This window comes from Nicotiana tomentosiformis, chromosome 10, assembly GCF_000390325.3.
Source record: "Nicotiana tomentosiformis chromosome 10, ASM39032v3, whole genome shotgun sequence".
NCBI lineage: Eukaryota > Viridiplantae > Streptophyta > Magnoliopsida > Solanales > Solanaceae > Nicotiana > Nicotiana tomentosiformis.
The window spans coordinates 62,507,435-62,516,182 of NC_090821.1; the positions used below are offsets into that span (position 1 = coordinate 62,507,435).

The window sequence follows — 8,748 nt, forward strand, 5'->3', positions numbered from 1 at the left end:
CGCAACTCACTTAATCTCCCAGATTCCGCACCTGCATACCCCTTCCTCGTACCTGCGGACTCGCATCTGCGGTCCCAGGTGCGCATCTGCGAAACCAGTCCAAACTTCTCATCTCCGCATCTGCGCTCAAGGCCTCGCACCTGCGGGCTCGCAGATGCGGCCAATTCTTCGCACCTGCGTTCCCAGCCTTGGCCCAGTGTTTCCCGCACCTGCACACTCCCCACGCGCACCAGCGGCCTCGCACTTGCGACCTTTTCTTCCGCAGGTGCGGAAATAGCAGAAGCAGCAGCTCCAGCTGCAATTTCCAACTTCATCAAATCCGTTAACCACTCGGAATCACCCCGGGGCTCTCAGGACCTTAACCAAAAATACCAACAAGTCATATATCAACATACCAACTTAGTCGAACCTTCGAGTCACTCAAAACAACATCAAATCATCAAATTACCGTCGGATTTAAGCCTAAGAACTTCTAAATTTCTAAATTCGGCAACCGATGCCAAAACCGACCAAACCACGTCCGAATGACCTCAAATTTTGCACACACGTCACAAATGACACTACGAACCTACTCCAACTTCTGTAATTCTATTTCGACCCCGATATCAAAATTTTCCACAGCTGACTGAAATCGTCAAATTTCCAATTTCGCCAATTCAAGGCTAATTCTACCACGGACCTCCAAATCACATTCCGGACGCACTCCTAAGTCCAAAATCACCTAACGGAGCTAACGGAACCATCAGAATTCAAATCCAAGATTGTTTACAGATAGGTCAACATCCAGTTGACTTTTCTAACTTAAGTTTCTACTTAAGAGACTAAGTGTCTCGATTCACTCAGAGTTCCTTCCGGACCAGAACTAACTAACCCGATGTAACATAATATAGCTGAATAACACAAAAAGAAGTAGAAATAGGGAAAACGAGGCTATAACTCTCGAAACGACCGGCCGGGTCGTTACATCCTCCCCCTCTTAAATATCCGTTCATCCTCGAACGGGTCTAGAGACATACCTGGAGTCTCGAATAGGCATGGATATATGCTCCACATATCCTGCTCGGTCTCCCAGGTGGCCTCCTCCACAGGCTGACCTCTCCATTGCACCTTCACTGAAGCTATATCCTTTGACCTCAACCTTCGAACCTGCCGATCCAGAATAGCCACCGGCTCCACATCATAAGTCATATCACCCTCCAACTGAACCATGCTAAAATCCAAAACAAGGGACAGATCTCCAATATACTTCCGGAGCATGGAAACATGAAACACTGGGTGCACACTCGACAAGCTGGGTGGCAAGGCAAGCTTATAAGCCACCCCTCCTATCCTCTGAAGCACCTCAAAAGGCCTAATGAACCGGGGGCTCAACTTGCCCCTCTTCCCAAACCTCATAACACCCTTCATTGGTGATACCTTTAGCAAAACCTTCTCCCCGACCATAAAAGACACATCACGGACCTTCCTATCCGCGTAGCTCTTTTGCCTAGACTGCGCCGTGCGAAGCCGCTCCTGAATCAATTTTGCCTTATCTAATGCGTCCTGAACCAAGTCTGTACCTAAGAGCCTAGCCTCACCCGGCTCAAACCATCCAACCGGAGATCTACATCTCTTCTCATACAAAGCCTCGTAGGGAGCCATCTGAATGCTCGATTGATAACTGTTGTTATATGCAAACTCCGCGAGTGGCAGAAACTGGTCCCATGAACCCCCAAAGTCAATGACACAAGCACGCAACATGTCCTCCAATATCTGAATAGTGCGCTCGGACTGCCCGTCCATCTGAGGGTGAAAAATTGTGCTTAACTCAACCTGAGTACCCAACTCTTGTTGCACGGCTCTCCAAAACTGAGATGTGAACTGAGTACCCCTATCTGAAATGATGGAATCTGGGACATCATGCAGGCGAACGATCTCTCGGATGTAAACCTCAGCCAACCGCTCTGAAGAGTAAGTAGTACCAACTGAAATGAAGTGCGCGGACTTGGTCAGCCGATCCACAATAACCCAAATAGCGTCGAACTTTCTCGAAGTCCGTGGAAGCCTAACTACAAAGTCCATAGTGATCCGCTCCCACTTCCACTCTAGGATCTCTAATCTCTGAAGCAAGCCACCCGGTCTCTGATGCTCATACTTAACCTGCTGATAGTTAAGACACCGAGCCACAAATCCAACTATATCCTTCTTCATCCGCCTCCACCAATAGTGCTGCCTCAAATCCTGGTACATCTTCGCGGCACCCGGATGGATGGAATACCGCGAGCTGTGGGCCTCCTCAAGAATCAACTCTCGAAGCCCATCTACATTAGGCACATATATCCGGCCCTATATTCTTAGCACGCCGTCATCACCAATAGTCACATCCCTAGCATCACCTCTCTGAACCCTGTCCTGAAGAACGAGCAAGTGGGGGTCATCATATTGACGCTCTCTGATACAGTCATAAAGAGAAGACCTGGAGACCACACAAGCCAATACCCGGCTAGGCTCCGAAATATCTAATCTGACAAGCTGGCCCGCTAAGGTCTGAACATCCAATGCCAAAGGTCTCTCTATTGCTGGAAGATATGCTAAACTCCCCAAACTCTCTGCCTGGCGACTCAAAGCATTGGCCACCATATTGGCCTTCCCCGGATGGTACAAAATAGTGATATCATAGTCCTTAAGAAGCTCCAACCATCTCCGCTAACGCAAATTAAGATCCTTCTGCTTTAACAGATACTGCAGACTCCGGTGATCAGTATATATCTCATAATGAACCCCATACAAATAATGACGCCAAATCTTCAAGGCGTGAACAATGGCTGCTAACTCAAGATCATGGACAGGATAGTTCTTCTCATGGGTCTTCAACTGGCACGAGACATAGGCAATCACCCTACCCTCCTGCATCAAAATAGAACCAATGCCTATCCTCGAGGCATCACAATACACGATGTAAGAACCTGAAGCTGATGGCAGAACTAACACTGGAGTTGTGGTCAAAGCAGTCTTAAGCTACTAAAAGCTCTTCTCACATTCATCCGACCACCTGAATGGAGCACCCTTTTGGGTCAATTTGGTCAAAGGCGATGCAATAGATAAACCCCTCCACAAAGCGACGGTAATAACCTGCCAAATCAAGAAAGCTCCTAATCTCCGTGGCTGAGGATGGTCTAGGCAAACTCTGCACGGCCTCTATCTTCTTCGGATCCACTTGAATACCCTCGATGGACACCACGTGCCCCAAGAATGCTACTGAACTGAGCCAAAACTCACATTTGGAGAACTATGCATAAAGCTTCTCATCCCTCAATCTCTGTAATGCAATCTTCAAATGATAAGCGTGCTCCTCCTGGCTACAAGAGTACACCAGGATGTCATCAATGAATACAACGATGAATGAGTCTAAATAGAGCTTGAATACACTGTTCATCAAATGCATGAACGTTGCTGGGGCATTGGTCAGCCCAAAAGACATCACCAAGAACTCATAATGGCCATATCGGGTTCTGAAAGCTGTTTTGAGAATATCTGAATCCCGAATCTTCAGCTGGTGATAACCGGAGCTCAAATCAATCTTTGAGAACACCCTCGCTCCCTGAAGTTGGTCGAATAAATCATCAATGCGAGGCAAAGGATACTTGTTCTTGACTGTGACCTTGTTCAACTGCCTACAATCAATACACATTCTCATGGAACCATCCTTCTTCTTCACAAATAGAACCGGTGCACCCTAAGGTGACACACTAGGCCGAATAAACCCTTTATCGAGGAGTTCTTCTTCACAATTAAAGATGGAAGCTATCCTAATTCAGGGTGGCTTAGAATTGGCACTGCAAGAAAAGGAGAAGATGTCGGATAAAATGATGGACCAGGAGTTTGTCGTCATAGACAAAAAGGCAAAAGCATGTATTATTTTAAATCTTTCAAATGAGGTTTTGCGTGAAGTTGCAGCAGAAAGCTCAGCCAAAGGTATATGGGAAAAGTTTAAAACCCTATATATGAAAAGAACATTAGAAAATAGGTTTTACCTAAAGCAAAAACTCTACACTTTTCGTATGGCTGAAGGTACCTCTATACTTACACATCTTGATACTTTTGATTTTCTTCTTATGGATTTAAGTAATATAGATGCTGAAATCAAAGATGAGAATCAAGTTGTGTTATTGCTTGTTTCGTTACTCCAGTCATTTAAACATATAAGAGATATTATGCTTTATGGAAAGGATAATATCTCTTATAAAGATATCAAATCTATTTTGAAATCAAAAGAACAAATAGATAGAGATATTAGTGGGGAAACTAGTGGGAACCAAGGGGGAGGCTTATTCATAAGAGGTAGATCCAATAAGAAAGACTCAAGTTGTGAGAAACCTAAATCAAGGTCAAAATCCAGATACAGAAATGCCATGTGCAAATATTGTCATAAGAAATGTCACATTATTTTTGAATGCTTTAAATTAAAAAATAAAGAAAAGCATACATAAAAGAAATATGGGCACAAAAATACTGATACTGTCGAAGCAAGTGTAGCTGCTGATGAGACTGGGGGAACTATTTTTTTAGCAACTAATAATAATTTCAAATCTAACAATGAGTGAATTTTAGATTCGGGTTGTTCTTATCATATGTGTCCCAATCGGGATTTATTTACCACATATGAATCTATTGAAGGTGGAATTGTCTTGATGGGCAACAATATTGCGTGCAAAGTTATTGAAAAAGGTACAGTCCGAATCAAAATGCACGATGGTGTGGTCAGAACATTCACCGATGTTAGACATGTTCCTGACTTGAAGAAAAATCACATCTCTTTGGGCACTCTAGAATCTCTTGGGTGCAAGTACACAGGTAAATGTGGAATTCTGAAAATTTCTCATGGTGCTCTTATGATCATTAAAGCACGCAGATCTGGTACGTTGTATACTCTTTTGGGATCTACTGTTACAGGAGTTGCTGCAATTTCAATATCAGATAAATCAAATTCTGACATCACCAAATTGTGGCATATGCGATTGGGGCATATGAGTGAAAAGGGTCTTTCCATCCTTAGTAAAAGAGGTATCTTATGTGGCCAAAGTACCAGAAATATGGAGTTCTGTGAATATTATATGTTCGGAAAGCAGAAAAGAGTCAGCTTCAAATCTCCAACGATTCATAGAACAAAATGTACTTTGGATTACATTCATTCAGATCTTTGGGGTCCTTCATGTACCCCATCAAAAGGTGGTGTCAGGTATATGTTAACTTTCATTGATGATTATTCAAGAAAAGTTTGGGTTTATTTTCTGAAAAATAAAAATGATGTTTTCTTAAATTTCAAACAATGGAAAGTTTTGATTGAAAAGCAAACAGGAAAACAGGTTAAGCGACTTAGAACAGATAATGGCTTGGAATTTTGTAATGATGAATTCAACGAATTTTGCAAGAATGAAAGAATTGCTCGACATCGTACTGTGAGAATGACACCTCAGCAAAATGGTGTGGCAGAAAGGATGAATAGAACTTTTTTGGAAAGGGCTCGTTGCATGATTTCAAATGCTGGGTTGACAAATGCCTTTTGGGCAGAAGCTATCTCAACAGCTTGTTATATTGTCAACCGAGCTCCTTCTGTACCTTTGAACTTTAAGACTCCAGAGGAAATGTGGTCAGGTACTCCTGCTAATTATTATGATTTAAAGATATTTGGTTGCCCTGCATTGTCACGACCCGTTATTTACTAGTCGTGATGGCACCTAACCCATCCCGCTAGGTAAGCTAATTAACGATTTTTCATTTTCAATTAATTTAATAACACAATTTAACAAAGGATTTATCTAAGTCTTATACATCCCCAAGGACTAGTAGTACAGATCATGAGTTTCTAAGAATAGAATTTACAAGCTGATATGAAGTAAATACATCTTCTGTTTGAAAAGTATATAAACAGAGTTTTTATAAATCTAGGGCTCTCATGAACAAAGGGTAGCTACAATAGGAACACAAGTACATCTTCAATCCCGGCAACCATAGAACACAGCAACAACAGCAACCAATATCTGCACCCAATGTGCAGAAGCGTAGTATCAGTACAACCGACCCCATGTACTAAGTAAGTATCTTGTCTAACCTCGTCGAAGTAGTGACGAGGCTTTGGTTAAAAGATGCTCATTGATAAAACCTGTAATGTAACTAACAATAAAACTATACTACAGTACAATAGAGTAGAGCACACGAAACGATTATACAAAGCAATAACGGAGTACTAAAGGAAAACACAATTAAACAGGTATCAAAATCTCACCCAATCATTTCCTAAGAGCGAAAGCCAATAAATCACAATAATCACATCAAAACTTTCATAATGTGAAAAAAATATACCCAAGACATCAAAGTCAACAGCACGACAACACCCTTCGTGCATTTATCTCATCTGCACTAATTATGCGTAAAGCAATACCATCCAAATTACAGAAATACCGATAACAGAAATGACAGAGTGGAAATTACGCAAATAACTATGGAGGACGAGAGTGTACATGAGAACATCAGTAACAGACTGAACAGAAAGCATATAGGTAATGATAATGATTAAGAAAAAGGAATGTAGTTTCTACTAACTAGCAAGGTGAAGGCATGAAGACAAATATGACAAATAAGGAAGCTGACATATGATCTTTATAAGTTAGCAAGTAGGGACTTGAACGACTAGTATGGAAGAAGACCTACACTTAAGTGCAACAAAAGAGATGGCATGGATGAAATCCTAACAGCAGGAAATAGGCATGATATTAGCAAGTTTAAGCAAATAGAAGGCATGATAGAACGACAACAAGGTGATACAGGATAAAGACAGAACAATAACGACATATCACATAAGAACCATGAACACGACAATAACAACTCCAGGTAAAGACATGAAGGTATCTGCAAGAAAGAAATATCACAACATAATGCATGTCTCTCGTCCTCACTTGCACGGAAACACCCTTCGTGCCATGAATTCACCATAACATGAAAGCGTAATAATATAAATACAATGGTACGATATCACCCTTCGTCCTTTTACTCACATAACATGGCACGGCATCACCCTTCGTGCTTTTACTCACATAACATGGAATGACCTCACCCTTTGTGCTTTTACTCACAATGATATGGCACGGCATCACCCTTCGTGCTTTTACTCTCAATAATATGGCACGGCATCACACTTCGTGCTTTAACTCTCAAATAATATAGTACGGCATCACCCTTCGCGCTTTAACTCTCAAATAATATGGCACAGCATCATCTTTCGTGCTTTACACTCTCCCTCACATGATAATGCATAAACAAAGGCACGGCATCACCCTTCATGTTTTATGCTCTTCCTTACCAAGCATATGTATATCAATGACAAACAAGGCAGGAAGCATAAATAACGTCAAGGAGAGTGTTTAAACGAATATTTCAAATGAATCCCAATCACAACTTTCCAAGCCAACAATAGTTCAATAAACCCACAAGAACCTTTTTATTCAAGTATTCCAACAAATTTCACAAATGATCTACAACACAAGTACAGAATCTAGTATCTCAAGAATATCGGCCGTAGCAATGTATTAATGATTAGGCATATTGATGACCGAATTAAACACACCAATGTATTCTCAGAATTTCCATCAAATTTAATCAAGTTATAATAAGCTAAGTCTTAGTTTCTAACATTTAATACTATGGTCTTAGTATCTAGGAGCCAAGTAAGGCATGAGGCAAGAAGATCACGTGATTCTACAAGACACAATTTATAACATATTTTACCCCCGAGCTTGGTTACTCTGGCACATGCATATATGCTCGTCACCTAATATATGTATCACCCCCGCATGTAGCAAATAATGTCAAATAGTAGGAAAAATTCCCTCAACAAAGTTAGGCAAAATACTTACCTCAATTCGGCTAACTCAATACTCAATTTAACTTTTTCCTTTACAAATTTACCTTCGCTTGACTCAATCTAGCCAAAGATGAATTGAATACATCACACAGAAAATAATTTCAATTAATAAAGTTGTGATTTTTATTCAATTTCTAAAATCAGACGCAGAACGTGAATGCCAAAGCAGTGCAACTGCAGAACGTGACTTTCTGATGCAAAGTTACAGCCGTCTAAAATCCCAAAACTTAAATCATTATTACTACAATCATTATGTAATCATTAGGTAATCATTATTTCAAATTAAAGACATCAAAATCGTGTAATAGCAAGACTTCGAAAGTGTGTAATAGCACTATAGCAGAAACCAAAATGGGTACAGTGTATTCTTTTCCTAACATTGTACACAGAAACCTCCATTTAATTCCAAGTAATCATTGTCATATTATTTTCTCGTCTCCTAACGATGGGTATAATAACTACAAACTAAATCATGTATAAAGTTAATGTCATGTACTACTGATGAAGAATAAATACCTGATTCTAATTTCCTCCCCAACTTTTCTTCTCCAATTGTGACCGCCGCCTCTGTTTCCTCTCGTTCCAGTTTTTCTATTTATTTTCCTTCTATTTATTTATTATGAGACCTAAATCACTCCTTTTCCTACACCTTAGGTCGTACATGGGCCAATAAGGAAAATATATGGGTCCAGCCCATTTTTTTACCATTATTTATTTATCTCAGTTATTTTACGGAAAGGGGCCAAAGTTACCCCTAAACTATTGGATATAGAACAATTATGTTTTTCGTTTGATTTTTGTACCAAAAATATCTTTATCGTTAAATATTGAATCATGTCATGTTTGAC

At 40.6% G+C, this 8,748-nt stretch overlaps 1 long non-coding RNA gene across 1 annotated transcript; it reads right to left on the reverse strand.

Moving 5' to 3' along the window:
- Window positions 1-5,781: 5,781 nt before the first annotated feature.
- LOC104092394 (uncharacterized) lies at window positions 5,782-8,543 on the reverse strand. Its single transcript, XR_685430.3, has 2 exons — window positions 8,417-8,543; window positions 5,782-6,020 (listed from the first exon to the last, which is right to left on the reverse strand). It is a non-coding gene; the product is annotated as an uncharacterized lncRNA (long non-coding RNA).
- Window positions 8,544-8,748: the final 205 nt, after the last annotated feature.